Source organism: Lycium ferocissimum, chromosome 11, assembly GCF_029784015.1.
Source record: "Lycium ferocissimum isolate CSIRO_LF1 chromosome 11, AGI_CSIRO_Lferr_CH_V1, whole genome shotgun sequence".
Taxonomy (NCBI): Eukaryota; Viridiplantae; Streptophyta; class Magnoliopsida; order Solanales; family Solanaceae; genus Lycium; species Lycium ferocissimum.
Window position 1 is genome coordinate 19,899,190 of NC_081352.1, and position 22,069 is coordinate 19,921,258.

The following is a 22,069-nucleotide window of genomic DNA, read 5'->3' on the forward strand; positions in this document are numbered from 1 at the left end:
CGTTAGTAAAAAGGTATTTTTGAACTACTTAGGTATTTGGATGACATTATTGAACTATTTGACTAACTGAGGGAACATTTTTGTGCCAAAAATATATCAGATGAAAAAATTAATATATTTCAAATAATTCAAGCGTATTTTTTTGTCCTTTCCTTAAGATATATGGTTAGTTTTTTCTCTCTCTCCACATACACGTATTAATTATACATTTCAAAATTACAAAATAGGTGATGATCCAGCTTGCTCTAATTGGAATGTCTTTAGCTACTCTCTTTCCTTAAAAAATTGCATTTGTAATCCTTAAGAAGCTAATGGAAGATTAATGTATCTGGTCACATGTTGTAGTTGAGTCGTGGACTTCCCACAAATAGGAAAAAATCAATCACTTTAAATACAATTTTCTACTTTTTGATTCTTTCTTTCTATTATTAGCAATCAAGTGGTGTTATAGAAAGGTATGAACGTGCAATAAAATTTAGTAATGTTTGACGAGGTAATAACCTAAGATGACAAGACGTGAGAGAACTTCTTTTCTTGGATAGATAATGAACAAGTTTCTACACTAAGAAATTGGTAGGTTCGACGAAAATTCTTCTCTTTTCCTTTTCCTTGACTGGAGATACAATAAGAAGATGTCAAATTTGACATTACAATCTAGAAATAGATAAGTCATGAAGATGTAAAAACCTGATTATAATTTTTATAGGTGGCAGTTAGGGAAAGAAACTCGAGAAACGTCCAAGTTACATTGACTTTTCTTTCTTAAGGATGCTGATGACTACTTCATCAACATTTCGGATATAGACTTGGGTTTTTTCCGCTCTTATGGAGTTTCCACTTTTTACTGACAAAAACATAATTTGAAAATCTATGAAAATTTAGAATGAAACTTGTTTTTCCGACTTTTAACACAGAAGTTATTGCTTTGATTTTTAAGAGATTTTCTTAGAAAAAATATTTTTAAAAAATAGAAATTTTCCAAAAATACCAAACACGCCCTTAATATCATTTTCAAATCATGAAAGGTTTCTTAAAATTTTACTTAAATCATATTCTTCTTTCCGTTGAAATGTGGCTATGTCATAATAACCTGTCGCTGCTGAAAAAAATAATTACAGAAGAAAAGACAATTATTATGGATAAATTAAAGAGAGACCCAAGTAAAGAAGTTTGTACGTGAATTTTGTTTTCCTTCTTTCTATCTTTTTTGGGTCCTAGGAATAGGAAGGAGACGTGAAAAAGAAAAATGTTAGTGCTAACATTACAAGTTTATGATAAATGTCTGACCTTATAATAGAAAATTAATTAATACCACCCGGAGGCCGGAGGTAAACGAACGACCCTAGTTGTTTGAGGTTGTCGCGACCACCTTCAAACCTTATCATTAATATAACACATGGAAAGGTTTGAAAATAAAACATCGGATAATAAGCAATACCAATACCTTGTACTAATTAGTGAGGTATAAAAATAAAAGAAAAAGAAAAACAGAAAAGAAGAAGAAGAAAGAAAAAGCTAAAAAAGAGATTTTAATGTTATACGTTGTATATAATGTCTGATACAGAAATTAGTGGCTATTAGTTTAAGTGTGTGAGAGCCAATTTCGGCAGGAACGTTTAATTTCTCATTTCTTTTTATTTCATTTTCAGCATACTTCACATGAGCATAGCGGGTAGTATAAAAGCTCAACCAAACATTTGTATTGCATTATGTTGAATGATAAATCTGATATTTTCCTTTGTATTTCCTCTCTTCTCTCTTCCCTGTCTCTATTCCCTTATTTTCTCTACTCTTCTCTATCTTCTCCCCTCTTCTTCTATCATTTCCTCTGTTTTATGCTTAACATCCGAGACTTGATGCCAATTTTGATATCAATTGGTATCAGAGCTAGCTATTCTCGGCCTGTGGAATGAATCAGAAAAAAAAAAAAGATTAGTTGAAGATTCTACAATGGATTCATCAGCTGAACAAACAATGACAACAGAAGATCGATTGGCTAAGATACAAAGGCTTTTCGAGAGATTGGAAGACAAATTGAGCGAAAAATGGGTAAAATCTGAATAATCATGTGAATACTACTGCAAGTCGTGCTCTCTTTGTTTGCTCTTGCGGGAGGTTCTTGTTGACACCTAATTTTTAACCTTCCATAATTTATTTTAATTGCCTAGAGTCCTCGAATACCAAACATAGTAAAATGTGTTCTCTACAAATCAAAATGATTTTATAAAAATTATTAGATAATGCTTGCTATTTTACTTGGCAAAATAACCTCTATTATATTATTAAATCATTTTAGAAAAAAATAACTTATATATTTTTATAATTAAATATGAAAACATTTGCTAACTTTAATCAAGAAAGCAATATAAAATAATTATTTATTTGATTGTTGATTAGTAAGTATTTTACTCTGTCTAATTCAAGGAATCTGATTAATTAAATGAATTAATCATTTTTACCATCAGCTCTTAAATTTTTGCATGTGACTTTGTACAATTTATTATAATTAATCATAATTAATTAAGTGTTTAATTGTGGTTAAATTCCATAAATTGTTTCTTTTGCATGGCTAATAGTGGCTATAATTGAAATGATTAATTGATTAGTCTAATTATGGCATTAATTGAAATAGCCAAATTCATTGGTTCAGGTCAATTAAAGTCATTCTTTACAAAATTAGCTTTCAATTGGTTGATTGAATTAGGTATGGCCATACTTGGCATAATCAACTTCATGATTTAAGTCAGTTAAGGCATTTTCGCAAAATTAGTTTTTAATTGGTCAATTAGTTATAATCGGGTCATAATTGAAAGGTTCAATTAATGGGCATTGCTTCAATTTTGGCTACTTTGTTAAGTATTGCACGTTTAACCCCCTCCCTATATACATATATACACAAATATACACCTGTGTATACATATACACTTGTATATCACGTGTATATATGTATATGTATATGGACTGTACTGCCCTTTTTATCTTTTAAATTAGCTGGACCCGGTCCATTAAGAATGTGACCCGGCCCACGAACACATTAAAGGAGGTAATACCCCATCCATTTCTCATTTCACAAAAATCAAACAAACCCTTAAAGAGAGGAAAGGGTTCCTCTCTCAAAACCCTAGCGCCACCTCTCTTTCTCTCTCATCGTTGACGTCACACATGTCGAAAATGGCAAAATTAGGGGCCCTCACGGGCGATCTGTGCTGTGTATGGTTGAGAATGGCAAAAGCATTAAATGCTCTGCCATTTCTCAACCAATACCACTAGGATTCAACCCCAAACACGGTATTACCACTACTTTTTGCTATATTTTTTCTTTACAATGGTTGATTGACTGAGTTTCTTTAATTGTTTTTGTTGTGTTGCGATTTTGAATCCTCAATTTTCATTGGTTCATGAAGAACCAAGAGGATTGACTTGCTTTAAGTTAAATCTGGCCCTTCATCCGTTTATTTACTCGAATCTGGACCATTGATACTCAAATTGAGACTAGATTCTCAAATTTTTGGGTTTGTCCCACATCGGTTCGAGTCTAGGATTTGGGATTTTTGGGGTTCTATATAAAGAACCCCTAATTCACAGTTGAGATATCGAATAGACTGCATATTCACCAAAATTTGAATTACCTAGGATTTTAGCAACTTCTGCTTGATATCCTTAATTTTTAAGTTAGTTTAAAATTTTAAAGTTTTATTTTTGTTTCTTTGTTGTGTTTGGGGCTGAGTATTGGAGGCTAAAGGAGCAAAGGAGTCTTCCAAGTCCAGTCTCTTCCAAGGCTGCGCATACAAGAGGTAAACTTATCTCTCCTTTAGTTATTTCTGCATTTATTGGTTGTTTTCCTTTTCTATTTATGTGTTAGAAGATTGCCATGTTAATTACTAGTTTAGGATATATTTATGTGTGTTAATTGCTATCTTTGTTTAGTTATGCTTAGTAGTAGTAGTTTTCAAGCATGTTCATATATGTTAGTTACTAGGTTTTAGCTCTGTTTAAGTTCCTTTGTATTGTTTAGTTGGTAATTTAGCATTTGATATGTCTTTAGGGCAGTTTTTAGTGTGCCTTAGTTCAGATTTAATCCATGTTTAGGTAGCGCTGCTCTGTTAGGCTGAGATTCATGCTTTAACAACCTATGTGATCTAAATATGTGACCATTTTTCATATGTTACTGCATTAGTTGATTTGTACATGGTTAGCTTGGGTCAAATGTTCAGTTAAATGGATAATAAGTTTACCAAAGGTTAACATAAGGTCTGTTTTTTCTTTATTTGAATCTGATGTATCATAAAAGAGATTGATAGAAATTTGCTTTTTTGAACTAAGGATTGGTTTAAAACTCTACGGTAATGACTGCATATGATGTGTTTGAACTGTGGTAGGCTTATGTGTGATTAAAGGCTTGTTAGGAGTTTGAATCTAGGCATTTTGAACCTATACTAGCATCATGTTAGGGGGTTGCTATGTGCTTATTTAGTTTAAGGTATATGAATTAAGTTTGCCCTTGTTAGCTTTGTTTTAAGTTTCCCGCTGTCTGAATATCATACACCTTGCATATTACCTTTGGTTTGAGGTCTAGCATGCTCACTGTTTGGATTGAATAAACAACATGTCCTCTTTTGTTTGGATGTACGCATTAGCCAAGTGAAATAATGATGATCTGAGTAGCCTCAGCATGTTCACCTAATCCATGGTTGACCAATATGTTAGTATGTGTATCTATAAACCTGTGATATGTGATATTTTTCTCTCTTTAAAATACTGGTAACGCTAGTTAAGGTTGCTTCTTATGATAAAAATGGTCCAGGATTAGCCTTTGAGTCTGTTGTCATGTTTCTTTGTCAGATGTATACTCATGTTTCCATGCCAATGCCATATTTTTATGTTGTCTGAAATTTGATAGTACCTATACTGGTTCTAGTTGTCTTTACTGTGTATTGGTGGTACAGTATGGCTATCTTTTAGGTTCAAACTGAGACCTAGATGTGCATATAAGAGTTGAATCAAAAGACACTGGTTTAGATATTTGTAGGGGTTAGTTCTTTTCATGTAAAGTTTTGCCTATTTACTATCATCCTAAGCCTTGTTTGAGTCATGTCTGGATCTCTGATTTTTCTTGCTTAACTCTGAAACACTGCCATCATTGATGATTATGCATGATCTTTGAAAGCATAGCAACCTTATTTGTCACTGTATCTTATGTCCCTCTATGCCTCTTACTATGTTAACTTGTCTTGAATAATTGAGTTGGGGTTGGTCATTTACTGTGTAAGGGATCATGAATGACTTACCTGAGGCTAAGAAAGGAGTGATGAGGCTTTGAGTTACAAGTCTAACTCAGCCCAATCATTCTAAATCTGGGTTGCTGGGGTTCTTCATGTGAAACTACTAATTGTGTGACCTTTTAAGATTAAGTAAAAGAACCTGTATGTGCCAACTATATGAGATATCAGTAACTTTATGCCTCATGATGATAGTATATCATGTATACCTGTGTTCTAGGATATAAAGGTCTTGTTCTTAAAGGTCCTCACTACCTAAAAGGAATTACCTGTACATAATTTCTTTGCTTGTAGAATATAAATTAGGAATACTGTATATATCTGGCATCATGTCTTGTGATTCTTTTAAATGTATCCTGAATATGCTAAATGAGGAAGTGTAAGTGTGCTTCCATGGTCAAATTTTTGCTATACCTAGAGGAAATACTGTATATACAGAGGATATACATGGGGTATACCAAATATATATAAGAGTTTTGTGTGCTTATGTATACATGAACTTGTATATCCGGTATACTCATGGCATATCACTCATAAAGTCTTGAATTACAATGATTTTGCATATAATGGTTCAGTATGGGCTTGTTTTCCTCTTAATCTTATACATTGGGCCTGTACTTGCATGTTACATTCTAAATTTATACTTGAGCCAGTCTGTTTGTGACCTTAAGCGATCTGTTTGGCCTGGGCTTGCTCACATTGATTAATTTGGTTTAAGACCTTAGTTCATGTTTATACTTGACTGATCATATGTATAGAATGTGTATAGTTAAGTTGTTTAAGCCTTAGTCTTTGGTATATAAATCCTATACGCCCTCTAATCCTTACTTTCTTTACGTGTTTCATGTGATGTAATACCGGGCCATTTGGGGCACTTCTCTATCTCTGAAATTCATTGGGCCTGAGGCCCAACATCATTATCTTTGATCGAGTCCGTGCATAAGAGAAGCTAATATTTGCATTTGAAGGCCCAACTATGGGTGAAAATAGCAACTGATGTGTTCAGGTAGGCCCACCAGCCTAACTTTCTTCCTTTATTTCATCTTATATGTGCAAATGTAATTTGTAAAACAACTTGTATAATAATGAAACCCTATGGATGCTAGGACTTAGGAAAATGATTAGCATTATTACGATGACACCTAAACACTTTTAAAAACCACGCTTAATATAACACTTCGCATGAAATCAACCTTTCTCAAAGTTTAAAACTGGTCCAAAATGATGGAAACGAGAATAATTTTGGGCCTTTAGCCCTTTTAAATAGTCCAAAATTATTTGAAACGTGTAAATTGATTTTGGGCCTCAAGCCCACTAATGGACCGCCTTTTCCAGTATTTAAACTGATCAGATTTTCACTCTTTGGGCTTCACGTATATTTGGACTGAAATTGACTTCAAAAATGATTTAGACTTGTAAAATTTGAAAGTTGTTGGACTTGGGACACAAATCCGGAATTAAGAACTCAGATTTTCTATCCAAGTAACTTTGGCAAAACCTGTTTGGACTAGGAAGATTTTCAGAAAAGAGCAAGTGTTTTGGGCCAAAAGCCCAACTTGAAGGGACAAAAACTAAAGGAGATCTATTTGGACTGAAATTGAGAATAAGAGATGGCTTTGGTGTGGATTAAGTTGACTTATTGGGCTTCAATGGATTTAGAAAAGGACTAAATATAAACTTTCAATTTCTTATTATATACTTATACTAAAAATAAGAGATATACTTCATTTTTTCTTACATATATAATAAAACCTATAAGTACTAAACTCATTTTATTAGGACTAAAATAGTAGTGACTCTACCCGGGAGAAATCTCAAGTGTGTCTTAGTCCGACAATAAAGTGAGTTGAACACTTATACGGATTTTTTGAACCCAAAACCCCCCTTTTTCTAAGGGGACTTTTTGTCGAAATTTTCAATTTTATGATAAAAATGAATGACATTTTTGCAGAAAATTAAGCTTGAGCAAATAAATACGTTAATCACATATTGAAGCTCATAGGTCAACCGTATTCTACGGATCCTTAATACTAGGGTGCTTAAAACCTTCCCTAGGGGATCACCAGAATACTTACCTCGAACTCTGGTCCAAAAAGGATTTTTCTTACTTGATAAATCCTTTTAAACCCGGTTTTCCTAGTTTTCCTTAAATAAATTCGGTGGCGACCCTAAAATACGAAAATTCAATTAGAGCACCAACAACCTCTTAGTAGCTTTATGCGCCCGCATAAATTGAACTGTAACAGTACTATCGCCCGAAACGTGAAGATCTCCATTTGTGTTGGCAGTGCTTCGAAAGTGGTATGTTTAACCTCAAAACTTTTCCTTCAGATTCCGTCCTCATAGAGAGTCTTTGAAGTTTTGGAGAATATGTTTTTAAATGTGCTTTTCATGAAAAATGAGAGTTATAATGATATAGACACATTCCTAGCTGAACTTTTCATGAAAGGTGAGAGCGAGAGTAACGCTCACAAGGTGTTTGATAAGATGCCAAAGCTGAATTATGATTCTGATGAGAGTGATTCAGATGTTTTGGAGGACATGTATCTATCTGCACTTCCCATTGAAACTGAGAGGATAAATAATGCTCACAAGGTCTTTGATGAAATGTTTGAAAGAGATATGAAACCGAGGTCCTTGATTAGTGGTTTTAATGGTAGAAATCTTTGAATTTGAATTTGTTGGACACATGTATTTTAAGGTATTCTCCATAGATCTTTTGCACACCTGATCTCAAAAGTATTATTTTGTTATGGTTGGAAGAAATCATGTCAAGGTAGTACATGCATTAATAAGAAATACGAGCAAGTTCTTCCTAATGGGATGATTGTTCCTTTATGGGATTCAGGAATAGGTTTGAAAATTGTGACATTAGATGGTCATACAAATAATCTTAGAAAATTACTGATGGATTTTACTAACAGGTTTTGTTTGCATAGATCTTCTGATAATATGCACGAATATTGAGTCTGTCTGTGCATGTGCTATTATTCCACCAAATAGCCCTGTTTACAGTGGTAAAGGTGACCTCTCCTTACACTTAACAAAGTCGTTCAGAAATCAAAGTGTGTTACTTTGGGGCTTAATTCTGTAATTACCGTTGCATGATGACTCTAACGGAGTACATGCAATTGATTTGTCTTTACACAAATGGTCAATGGCTGGAATTAAAATTCAGAAGGCTTCTCAAAGAAGAGCATCAATCATGACAAAAAACTTGTCTTCTGCTAGAGCATGGATTTCCTTTAAAGATATATTATTTTCTATGAGGAACCATCTTTCAGCATCCATACTATCCCAGAAATAGTGCAACATTACTTTCTAAGTTACGAAATACATCTCTTAACTATGAACTCTATTGGCCGTGGACAACTGTTGAATATTATTGAAGGTAATACTACAAGAAACTACAAGGAAGTTATACTTGATAAGGAAGTGGAAGAACTACAGAGCTGCAATGTCGGCTATTACGCCTGCGACGTGAGCCGACGTCACATACACCGGCGACCTGTCGACTACAATTTTCGGAGGCGACGTTGGCTCAACCTACTCCAGCTGTTGAGGCTGAAACCAATGGTAATCGACTTGCTCAAAAAGGTAAACCTCTATCCTATGTACCTCCTATGACTAAACAAGGCAAGGTATATGTGAATATTGAGGAAGATAATCTTAAACCCAAAGTTGATTCTTTGGAAAAATGCACTCATTGGATTCGTGCTGGGTGATACACCATATATGAAGTCTATGGAGAGTTATGTTGCTCATAATTGGAATCATGTTGCAAAACCTCAAATTCTTGCACACGATGCAGGTTACTTCATTTTTAGGTTTGACACAGCTGAGAATTGTGATAAAATTTAATGGAGGGACCTTATATTTTTCAAAACAAGCCCTTTGTAATTTAAACCTGGGAAATTGATTTTGAATTCGACCCTGATCGTATTACCATTGTTCCATTGTGGGTGTTGTTCCCTGTATTACCTGTAGGGTATTGGTCGGTTGAGGCCTTGAGTAAATTGGCAAGTGCAATTGGCTGACCTCTCTACACAAATAAATTTACAGCTCAGTGGAGAAAATTTCATATGCTAGAATCTTGGTAGAGGTAGATGTATCTCAACCTTTATTGGAATCAATTGAGATAGTATCCCCTGCTGAAAACTTCACACTGGCTATAGATTATGACTGGATGCCTAGATTTTGTACAAGTTGTATGAGATTTGGGCATACTATGGAGGAATCTTTGGGTTGGGGAGGAGGAACCTGTACAAGAGGAAACTTTTAAAGATGTTCAAAAAATAAGAAAAAGGCAAAGAAGGAGAAGAAGGAGAAGAAGAAGGAAGATTAGACAAGGTTAGGTTGCTAGGGAAGATGTGCAAACTGTTGTTCCACCAGTTGAGACTGTTCCTGTTGTAGTAGCTGACACTGTACCACAAGGAACACCAAGTGGGCAGGCAATGGTAACTCAACAGTCAAGACCATAGGTTCAGGCTGAGGGATCAAAGTCAAATACTGGGGACACTATTAATACTTGTGGCAGCCAAGTAAGATCCTTCAACTCTGGAGTTAAACCTTCCAGGGGCCCTGGGACTATCCCAGATTCCCTATGATTATTGTGACATGGAATGTGAGGGGTCTGAATCAACCCCTTAAATAGAAGGAGCTGGTGCTCTTTCTAAGGTGGATGTTTTTGGGTGTGTAGAAACAAGTAAATGATCAAAGGGCTCCAAATATTTTGAGGAGGGTAGCAAGTGGTTGGAATACTTGGTGCAATTATCCCACGGCTCCTAATTGGAGAATATGGTCATTTTGGAGGTCACATATAAATTTGCAGATCCTTGATACCGAAGACTAGTTCATTCATCGCCATGTGGAAAATGTAGCTGCGTCTGCGTCTTTCTCCTCCTTCTTCACTGTAGTTTATGCCCATAATGATGCTATGTTGAGGAAGGAGTTATGGTATGAGCTATGCAATATGACAGTACAAGGGACTTGGATCTTTGAGTGGGGACTTTAATGCTGTTTTATCTTCAAATGACAGATTAGGATCTCCTGTGCTCCCTGCAGAAACAAAGGATTTTAAAGAATGCACTGATAAGCTTCAATTGACCCCTTTGATATCAAAGGGGTAGCATTACACATTTTGTAACAAGTAGCAACTGGATAATAGGGTATATACTGAGCTAGATTGGGCTTTTGGAAACTTGTTGTGGCTTCAGACTTATGGACAAGTAGAAGCAGATTTTCTTAATCCAAGCTTCTCTGATCATTCTCCTATTTTTATCCAATATAGTCCCCAGCTGAATCTACACCCTAGACCCTTTAAATTGTTTAAGACAGTCCTAAACAATCCAGCTTTTGATTCTACTCTGCAAGTTGCTTGGAATACAAGATGGAGAGGTACAAAAATGTTTCAGCTCTGGAATAAATTGAAGGAGCTAAAAAAAGGGTTGCAGAGGCTAAAGACTTACATGGCTGCTTATGATAAACATTTGCATAAGGCTAGATAGGATATAGTTATTGTGCAGAGTCAAATAGTGCAACATCCTTTAGACCAACCACTGATAGACAAGGAACAAGAAGTCTTTGGGGGATATTCATAAATGGAGCTTGGTGGAGGAGAAAGTATTGAGACAAAGGTCTAGGGCACTATAAATTTCTTGTGGTGATTCCAATTCAAAGTACTTTCATGCTCAATGCATGATTAGAGCAATCAAGAATCCTGTCTCATCCATATATGATGGCAATGGTGTTAAACTGATTGATCCATATTTAGTGGAAAAAGAATTCATTGATTTCTTTAAGAACCTAATGGGATCTGCAGCTGAGGAATTACCTTGGCCAAACTCTGTAGTCATTAAACAAGGGCCTTGCTTAAATTATCAGCAGAAGTGTGAGTTGATCAAGCCTATTACTAATGAGGAAATTTATGCAGCTATTAAAGACATGCTCCATGAAAAGTCACCTGGAGTAGATGGATTCCCTGTGGAGTTCTTTGTGCAACACTGGGAGACTGTCAAGCATGCTGTGGTTCAAGCAGTGCAGGAGTTCTTCAAATCTGGTAAAATGCTGCAAGCTATCAGTTGTCTTTGCTATGACTTTAGTTCCAAAGGTAACTTCCCCTACTATGGTTAAAGATTACAGGCCTATTTCATGTTGCACAACTATATATAAAATCATTGCCAAGGTGTTAATTAATAGGATTAAGACTGTAATAAGTACTATTGTGAGTCCTACTCAGTCTGCATTTATAGAGGGGAGAAGTATTATTGATAACATTCTGTTTAGTCATGAACTGTTGAAGTGGTATACTAGAAAGGGTTATCTACAAGGTGTGTTATGAAAGTAGATTTGAGGAAGGCATATGACTCCATTGAGTGGATGTTCTTGAGAAGAATGCTCATGGAACTGGGATTTTCTTACAAATTTATCCAGTGGGTCATGGAATGTGTATCATCTGTGTCTTATTCTCTTGTGCTTAATGGGGGACTTACAAAGCCATTTCAAGGAAGAAGAGGAATGAGACAGGGTGACCCTATGTCACCCTATCTCTTTGTGATTGCTATGGAATATTTGCATAGGGAACTACAGGTGTTGACTGTCAATCCTTTGTTTGAGTTCCACCTAAGATGCAAAAAACTAGGGATACTACACATTTGTTTGCAGAAGATCTGCTTATGTTTTGCAAAGCTGAGGTCCAGTCTATAAAGCTTCTCCAAGAGGCTTTTCAAAAATTCTCAAGAGCTTCAGGTTTATAGGCAAACATTGATAAAAGCTCAATCTATATGACAGGGGTTAAAGAAGATGTGAAGCAGAAGATCTTAAACACCTTGGGGTTTTTTGAAGGGCCCCTCCCTTTAAGATACATTTGTGAGCAGATGGTCTCGGGTGATAGTCGGAATTTCGGGTTGAGTTGATGAAACTTCAGAAGTTTCTGCCGTCTGGTGTCCGGCTATAGCGGCACTAGGACCGCGACAGCAATACTGCTATAGTGGTGACCTTGCCGTTATAGCAGCCTTGTGCATTTGGGCTTGGACCGCGGAAGTGAGACCGCTGAAGCATTTGAGTGAGCGCGGAAGCGGGTGACGGGCAGTAGCTGTCATTAAATGAGTGTTAAACCCCAAGTCCTTCATTCATTTCCTATTCCGAAACTAAAGCCATTTGGGAGCATTTTAAGGTATTTCTTGGAGGAACATCATTGTGGTAAGACATTCCATCTTCATTACTATTCCACTATCCTTTAATCATCATAGAAATCCCCTAATTCATACTAGAATCCCTAAGAACTTGAGGATTAAGAGGGTTTAATGGGTTCTTTCCTAAATGATTTCTAGATTATACCTCCTTGGATTATGGAATGGGTTAGCTTCATTTAGCATGAAAATGATGATTAAAAGCTATTGTAACATGTTTCCTTCATTATTAGTGGCTAATTTATGAATTGGGAGTTAGGATTTATTCCCAAATTTGGGGGTTTCTTCTAGAATCCAAATTTCCCTATTCTATAAGTTTAACAGGCTAATTGTTGATGGGAATTGATCACCTAGAGTATTAATTTCATGTTGATCCTATAGATTCCTTATTTCATCTTGTTAGTTCATCTCTAGGCTGTGTGCGGAGTGACTGGTGCATGGACTTCGCGGGTCCCCTATGGCTTGTGCTACCGAGACATAATGTTCCCTCTTCGTAGTACATGTGTACGAGCATATGCATTGCATTCATACTTTATACATTATTGCGTCGGATTGTATCTCTTGGTTTTTCTGTGATATGGTAGTGATCGATGGATTCGGATTTGATATACCGAGACTTGGCACTGTTAGGTTTAGATGATATGATGTAGGTGGTGATTTGTACTGGGGATATTGATTTTGATGACTTGTACCTTATCGTTTACGTGTTTATATTACTTTATTGTCTTTATATACGTCAGCTAGTCTTAGTCAGCCTATGATACCTACCAGTACTTATTGTTTGTACTGACTTATACTTGCTGCATTTTTTTATGAATGCAGAGTACCTGTGGCAGATTTAGAGCTTCTACCCCCTCGCGCCGATTATCGAGGTTCTTTCTTCAGTCTATTCAGGGTAAGCATGAGGACGTTCGCTGCTCGAAGACTCTTCTTACTATTTATGTCTTGCTTCTATTTCGAGACATCATTTGGACTTTATGTATTATTCAGATTTGTAGTATTGGTAAAGCTCTTGTATGACCAGACCAGATACTAGGGTTGGATTCTCATTACTTTCGCATTTCTTTATATCATTATCGTGAGACTTGCTTTATTCTATTTTGTTCCGTGTTACTTATGTTTTATGATCGTTGGGATAAGGGTTCGCCTACTGAGGTGGGAAAGGTAGGTTCCCGCAAGACTTAGTGAAAATGGGTCCTGACAAGTTGGTATCAGAGCCCTAGGTTACCCGATCTATAATACAAGAGCGTGTCTAGTAGAGTTTCGTGGATCGGTACAATGAGCTCCGTACTTATGTGCGAGAGGCTATAAGACATTTAGGAACTTCACATTCTTTCATTCTTTCATGCTACTTTATTCTAATTGGTATTTGAAACAATCGAATTGGTATATGACTCATATCTCTTCTCTTATAGATGGTGATGACTCAAGCCACAATAGCCAGAGATCAGGTGTCGGAGTGCGCTACTCTTGCGCCACCGGGGATGAGCGACGATTGAGTCGACACGGTCGAGCTAGAGTCGCTGGCCGCACCGGCCTGGGCGCGGAGCTCGCGATTGGGCAGCGTGCGAGATCTCCATCTCCAATCGCCTGAGTCTGAGGTTCAGCCGGTTCGAGACCAGGCCGTCAGCGATGATGTGGCTCCTGCACGGGCACACCCCGAGGCCACTTCAGATCAGACGGTTTAGGACACAATAGCTCACGTTCTACTTTATTTGGATGCCCAGCAGGCTGCCGCTGGTATTACTTCTCCGGATGGAGGATCACAGACTCGAGTTTGGGCACAGACCCCTGAGCAGAGGTAGACTCGTGCAACACACCCTGCTACGGCTGTGGCTCCACGGATGGATATAGTGCCGGCCCCAGGAGATGATCTCAGACCCATGACAGGCCCTGTTATGACTTTGATCGATCAGGAGCTGGTAGAGAGGTTCAGAAAGATGGATCCGTCCAGATTCGCTGGTACTTCTGGAGAGGATGCATATAAGTTTATATTGAACATGCACGAGTCATTGCACAGGATGGGGATTGTTGAGACTCACATATTTGATTATGTGTCATATCAGTTTCGGGGAGACGTGAAGACCTGGTGGAGGTATTTCATTTCTTGCAGAGTAGAGGGTTCTCCTCGACTTACTTGGACATAGTTTTATCGAGCCTTCCTTGAGAAGTATGTGCCTCGTGCCTTGCGAGAGGCACGTAGAGATGAGTTCCTCCTCTTGTCGCAGAGGGGACCATCTGTTGATGCTTATGTGACTCGCTTTTTGCATTTGGCCCGTTATTAAGCACCCCTGATTCCTACTGAACCCGATGATGTGCCGTGAATTTCGGCACATTTGATGTCTTTTTACTAGAAGTTTTACTTGTTTTAAGTGTTTCTATATCGTTTCTTATGTATTTTGATGTTTTGTAGGGTTGGTTAACTAAGGAACGAAAATGACGAAAATTGTTAAAAAAACCCGAACAACTTAGAGCTAAAGGATGGTCCGTAACTCGATAACGTGATCCGTAACCTAAGAGGAAATTCGTAAACATGCTGACGGATTATCAATGTGACCGCTCAGAAGGACGGTCCGTAACTCATGTTACGGACTGTAACGTGGGGCGTAATGCATTGTCCACTGAAGACTGAAGCCGAGATCTGCTGGAAGATACGAATCGTAACCTGTGTTACGGTCCATTGAAAGAAGCCGTAACGGTTGGCCTAATAGCAAGCTAACAAAGGACGGAACAAAAGGACGGACTATAACACGTGTTATGGTCCGTAACGATGCCGCGAAGGGTGTTTTTGTCCAGAACTTTGGTGCATTTTTTCATCCAATAAATAGTTAAGTTTAGGTTTTTTAGCCATTAATCATCAACTCTAGAACATTAACTCTTAGCATTGAATATTTGGTGAAGTTGTTGGAGCATTTAAAGCCTCAATATCATCCTTAGTTCACATTGATTACTATTGTAAGTACATTATGTCATCTTTTGAGCTTTCCTTGTTGAACAAAAGTATGAGTAGCTAATTTTAATTTTAAGGTTGTGGACCCCATGATGGGTATTATGTGAATGGGTTTCTACTATTGCTATATGCATAATGGTTGTTGGTGTTTATTCAATCTTTGTGTTTTAGTGTTGGGTAATGATTGCAAGCATTAGCCTAAGCCATTATTCTAACTTTTCTTGGGAAAGTGAGTTAGCATTGGTAAGATTGAATAACAATGACTCGGGGCGTTAACCCTTGTTTAATAGACTAACTTAGGAATAAGAATAAGTCTAATTGGCATTATTGATCGTTCTTCGATATCAACTCTTTTGTATTTGGGAAAATCATAAAGAGAAAATACGACGTAACTGTTAGGAAACATTAGGAAGTCTTTAAGAGATCAAGTGCAAATCCTTAGAACAACCATTAAAAGTATATCACATTGAAACCTGAAGCATAATATCTAATCAAAACGGAAAACACAACCTCAGTCTCTCTCTCTCTCGCATTAGTTACAATTCAAGTCAAAACATTAGTTTATATTGCAAAACAATTATTCCAAACTACTCGGAATAGAATTAAAGCCTTTAAAGACCAGTATCGCATACAATTAGTACCTTTTTCTAACCATATTCCCTATGGGATTCGACCCCAACCTTGTTTGGGTTACTATATTTGACAACGTCCACTTTACGCCACTAATAAGTGTAATTTGAGTGTATCACTCGACAGGATTCGACGATTTGTTGGTGGGCTCATTACTTCTTTTCAGATTCCATGCCTTCAGCTTGAGGCCATGGGTGCTTCCTTCCAGTCTATTGTTGAGCATGCGTCATTAGTTGAGGCTGTCAAGGCCCGCTCGCTTAGAGGGATTAGTAAGAAGAGGCAGAGATAGTTTGGGGTTCTAGTGGTTCCAGCTCGAGGGCGCGGACGGTCTTCTAGGCGACGTCCGGTCTATTCCGTGCACCGGCCGTCAGTGTTGCGAGCTTTCTAGTGGGCCGTCTAGGCAAATAGCTTCTGAGAGCTCATTTTCTCGACCAGCTGACAGAGTTGTTCTAGCTGGGTTTTCAGTTTTTGTTCATTAGGCTTCGCCTTCTAGAGCTTGCTGTGCATGTGGATCGCCTGGTCATTTTGCTAGAGAGTGTCTCCGACCCAGGCAGGGTTATCAATCCTAAAGGACTCCAGCATCTTCAGGTAGTCGGGGTGGTGCTTCTTCGAGAGGCAGTGCTCAGTCAAGCCGCGGTGGTTCACAAACTTCTAGGGGTGGGTCCCATTTCGGTAAAGGTGGGTCCCAGAGTGCTATGGGTGGATCACAGTCTGGTCTCGGTACGGCCCAGTGTTATTCTTTCCCAGGTATACCCAAGACAGAGGCCTCAGATGCGGTCATTTCGAGTCGTTTAAAAGACATAGGCGACACGTATTATTTGATCTTGGATCCACTTATTTATATGTGTTTGCATATCATGCCGTTGGTTGGGACTTGACTTATGATGGCTTAGTCGTACCTATTCATATGTCTACTCCAATTGGAGATTCTGTTGTGGTTGATCGAGTCTATCAGTTGTGCTTGTTTACTTTTATGGGATACGCCACGTGGGTAGACTTGATGATACTTGATACGGTGGATTTCGATATTATTTTGGGTATGACTTGGCTTCCTCCTTATCACGCAATCTTTGACTGTCATGCCAAGACAGTCACTTTAGCCATCTTTGGGCATTACTAGACTTGAGTGGAGGGGTACTCCTAGTCCCGCTTCAAAGAAGATTATTTCCTTTCTTCAGGCAAAGAAATTAGTCAACAAGGGGTGTTTAGCTTATCTGGCTCATGTGCGTGACACTACTATTACATCTCCACCCCTTGAGTCTGTTCCCATTGTGAGCGAGTTCGCGAAGGTATTCCCGTCCGATCTGTCGGGTATGCCACCCGATTGCGATATTTACTTTTGTATTGACTTGGAGCCGGGTACCCGCCCTATTTCTATTCCGCTATATTGGATGGCACCCGCCGAGTTGAGAGAGCTAAAAGAGCAATGACAAGATTTGTTGAGTAAGGGGTTCGATAGGCTGAGTGTCTCCACTTGGGGCACTCCTGTGTTGTTCGTAAAGAAGTAAGATAGATCTATGAGGATGTGCATCGATTGTCGTTAGCTGAACAAGGTTACTATTCATAACAAGTATCCTATGGCTCATATCGATGATTTATTTGACCAGCTTCAGGGTGCTTCAGTGTTCTCGAAGATTGACTTGCGTTCAGGCTACCATCAGCTGAAGATCAGGGCCGAGGATATCCCGAAGATAGCTTTTCAGACGAGATATGGGCATTATGAGTTTTTGGTTATGTCATTTAGGCTTACCAATGCCTCGACTGCATTTATGACTTTGATGAATGGCATCTTTAGGCCATTCCTTGACTCATTTGTGATTGTGTTTATTGATGATATCTTGGTGTATTCCAAGAGTAGAGAGGAGCATGAGGGCCATCTTCGCACAATGCTTGGGTTTTGGAAGAAGAATAGTTTGTTTGCTAAGTTTTCGAAGTGTGAGTTTTGGTTAGAGTCTGTGGCACTCTTGGGCCACGTTGTGTCTGAGGACGGGATCATGGTGGATCCTAAAAAGATTGAAGCTGTGAGGGATTGGGCGAGGCCCACTATTGTGATCGAGATCTGTAGTTTCATGGGTTTGGCTAGTTGCTACCGTCGATTTATGAAGGGTTTCGCTACTATTGCTTCGTCATTGACCAGATTGACCCAGAAGGATGTTCCCTTCCAGTGGTCCGATGATTGTGATGAGAGCTTTCAAAAACTCAAGATCCTTTTGACTTCAGCTTACGCGTGGAGGGTAAGGATTTCTCAGTCTGTTGTGATGCCTCTCATATGGGTTTGGGTGCTATTTTGATGCAAGAGGGTAGTGTCATATCCTATGCTTCCCGTCAGTTGAAGATCCATGAGAGATATTACCCTACCCATGACTCGCTTATAAGATCGGGAGGCATTATTTGTATGGTGTCCATTGTGATGTTTTCACTGATCACCGTAGCCTTCAGCATGTGTTTACCCAGAGAGATCTAAATTCCAAGCAGTGCCGATGGATGGAGCTCCTGAAGGACTATGACATCTCTATTATTTATCATCGAGGGAAAGCCAATGTTGTTGTTGATGCCTTGAGTCTCAAGGCTAAGAGTATTATTGGGAGTTTAGCCCGTTTGGTTATTTCCAAGCATCCGTTGGCCACTGAGGTTCAGACTCTGGCCAACAGCTTTGTTTGTCTTGACATTTCGGTCCCAGGCAAAGTCTTAGCTTGTGTTGAGGCCAGATCTTCCTTGTTAGATCAGATCAAAACTCATCAGTTTGAGGATGCTTAGTCGAGCAAGATTCGAGATAGGGGTCTGAAGGGTGAGGCCAAGGAGGCCATGATTGATTCTGAGGGTACTTTGACGATTAAGGGGCGCGTGTACATTCCTCATGTTGGTGACTTGATTCATTTGATTTTGACTGAGGCCCATATCTCTCGATATTCCATACATCCAGGGGCGACTAAGATGTATCGTGATTTGAGGCAGCATTACTGGTGGCGCCGTAAGAAGAGGGATATAGCAAATTTTGTGGCTAAGTGTGGGAATTGTCAGCAAGTTAAGTATGATCACCAGTGACCCGGTGGTGTACTTCAGAGGTTGCCCATTCCCGAGTGGAAGTGGGAGAGGATTTCCATGGATTTTGTTGTAGATTTTCCGAAGACCCTGGGTAAGTTTGATTCGATTTGGGTGAGAGTTGATCGGTTGATTAAATTCGCTCATTTCATTCCAGTTCAGGTTTCTTATACCGTGGAGAAGTTGGCCAAGTTTTACATTCGTGACATTATGAGGTTGCATGGGGTTCCCATTTCTATCATATTTGATCGGGGGTACTATCTTCACTTCCCATTTCTGGAGCACTTTTCAGGCTGAGTTGGGTACCCGAGTGGATCTTAGTACAACTTTCCACCCTCAGACCGATGGGCAGTCCGAGCAGACCATTCAGGTGCTCGAGAATATGTTGAAGGCTTGTGTTATGGACTTTGGTGGTTATTGGGACCAGTATTTACCATTGGCAGAGTTTGCGTATAACTACAGTTATCACTCGAGTATCGACATAACGCCTTTTGAAGCTTTATATAGTAGGAAGTGTAGATCTCCAGTTAGTTAGTTTGATAAGTTTGAGGTTCGACCTTGGGGTACGGATCTATTGAGAGTGTCTCTTGAGAAAGTGAAGGTCATTCAGGCAAAACTTTTGGCAGCTTAGAGTCGTCAGAAGATGTATGCAGATCGAAAGGTCCGAGATTTAGAGTTCTCTGTGGGTGATCAGGTTTTGTTGAAGATTTCACCCATGAAAGGTGTTATGAGATTTGGAAAGAGAGGTAAGTTGAGTCTGTGGTATATTGGGCCATTCGAGATCCTTGATCGTGTGGGCGATGTCTCTTATGAGTTGGCCTTGCCAGGCGTTCATCCAGTTTTCCATATGTCTATGAAGAAGAAGTATCATGCCGATGTTACTTATATAGTTCGTTGGGACTCGGTATTGCTTGATGACAATCTGACTTACGAGGAGGAGCCTATTGCGATTTTGGATAGGCAGGTTCGAAAGTTGAGGTCTAAGGAGATAGCTTCTGTACAGGTGCAATGGAAGCCTCGTCCTGTTGAGGAAGCTACTTGGGAGACTGAGTCTGACATGCGCAGCTGATATCCTTAGTTATTTTTTGATTCAGGTACTTTCCCGTTCTCTTTCCCTTGTCACTCGAGGAAGAACGATTATTTAATTGATATCTGATGTAACAACCCATTTAGTCGTTATTGCTTTTTTGATGATTTTGACCCTTTTTCAAGCTTTGTTAGCTCACATTTGACCCGAGGGGACCGATGACACACTTCCCGAGGTCTTTCGATATGATTTGGGTGGTTTTGTGGGAAATTTGAACTTAAAGCGAAAAAAAAGTTAACTTTTAGGTAAACGGACCTTTTTCGGGAATTCGTCAATTCCGAGAGGTCCGGATGGTCTTTTAGAACTTGTGTGTATATTTGGTTCGGTTCCCAATGCAGTTGGTTACATTTTGGGACTTGGGTTGACTCCATCAACGAGACCTCCGTTGGGAATTCCGAGACCACGAGTGCGTTCGTAGCATATTTTTATATATGGCTGTATATATGGTTTGTGACCAGATGGTCTCAGGTGATAGTCGAAATTTCAGGTTGAGTTGATGAACCTTGAGAAGTTTCTGGTGTCCCGCTATAGCGGCACTAGGACCGCAGCAGCGGTACCGCTATAGCGGTGACCCCGCCGCTATAGCGGCCTTGTGCATTTGGGTATAGACCGTGAAAGCAGGACCGCTGAAGCGTTCGAGTGAGTACAGAAGCGGGTGACGGGCGATGGGCGGCATTAAATGAGTATTAAAACCCCAAGTCCTTCATTCATTTCCTATTCCGAAACTAGAGCCATTTGGGAGCATTTTAATGTATTTCTTGGAGGAACATCATTGTGGCAAGTCATTCCATCTTCATTACTATTCCATTATCCTTTAATCATCATATAAATCCCCTAATTCATGCTAGAATCCCTAAGAACTTGAGGATTAAAAAAGGGTTTAATGGGTTCTATCCTAAATGATTTCTAGACTATACCACCTTAGATTATGGATTGGGTTAGCTTCATTTAGCATGGAAATAATGATTAGAAGCTTTTGTAACATGTTTCCTTTATTATTAGTGGCTAATTTATGAATTGGGAGTTAGGTTTTACACCCAAATTTGGGGGTTTCTTCTAGAATCCGAATTTCCCTATTCTGTGAGTTTAATTGGCTAATTGTTGATGAGAATCAATCACCTAGATTACTAATTTCATGTTGAGACCTATAGATTCCTAATTTCATCTTGTTAGTTCATAAACCCTATTCCATGGATTGAAATTTGGGAGTTAAATAGGAGTTTGGGTTTTTGGATACTTTCTTCTCGATTCTAATTCCATATTCAGATATGACTAGACTTTCATTACTTTGAGGTGCAACGAAAGGGCAAGGCTCACGATTGACATTCGAGTTTGTTGTTCGACTTTCCAGGTAGGTTATGATTTACCTTATTGTGAGGCTTCGATTAACGAAGCGTATATTTAGATGATATTGTTGAAATATGCATGTGATGTTTAGATGATATTGTTGAAATATGCATGTAAGCCTTCGGTACGAAGTTGGAATGGATATTGCCTTAGGTTGGGCCCTGTTGTATGATTTGGGGGCTAGCCACCCTGTTGCTTTGTTGTCCTATTTGTTCTATGTATATGTTGGCTCGTCACCACGTTGAGATATTGGATATTGGTGATTAGTTATATATCCTGATTATGATATTGTGGTACCTTACTTTGATGTTTCTGAGATGAGGATAGTGAATCTGTTATAGCTTATTGTGTAGCCTTATTGATCATATTACTTGTGTGCCAATGTGTGGTACTGTTTGGGATTGACTTGGCTTATTAATATTACATTTGCATTGTATTCATACTCATTTCCATGATATATTGATATTGCTTTGATATGGTACTGATGATGGGAAATGAGAAGGAAATATAGATGCTTGAGACATATTGATTGAGTCATCTCTGT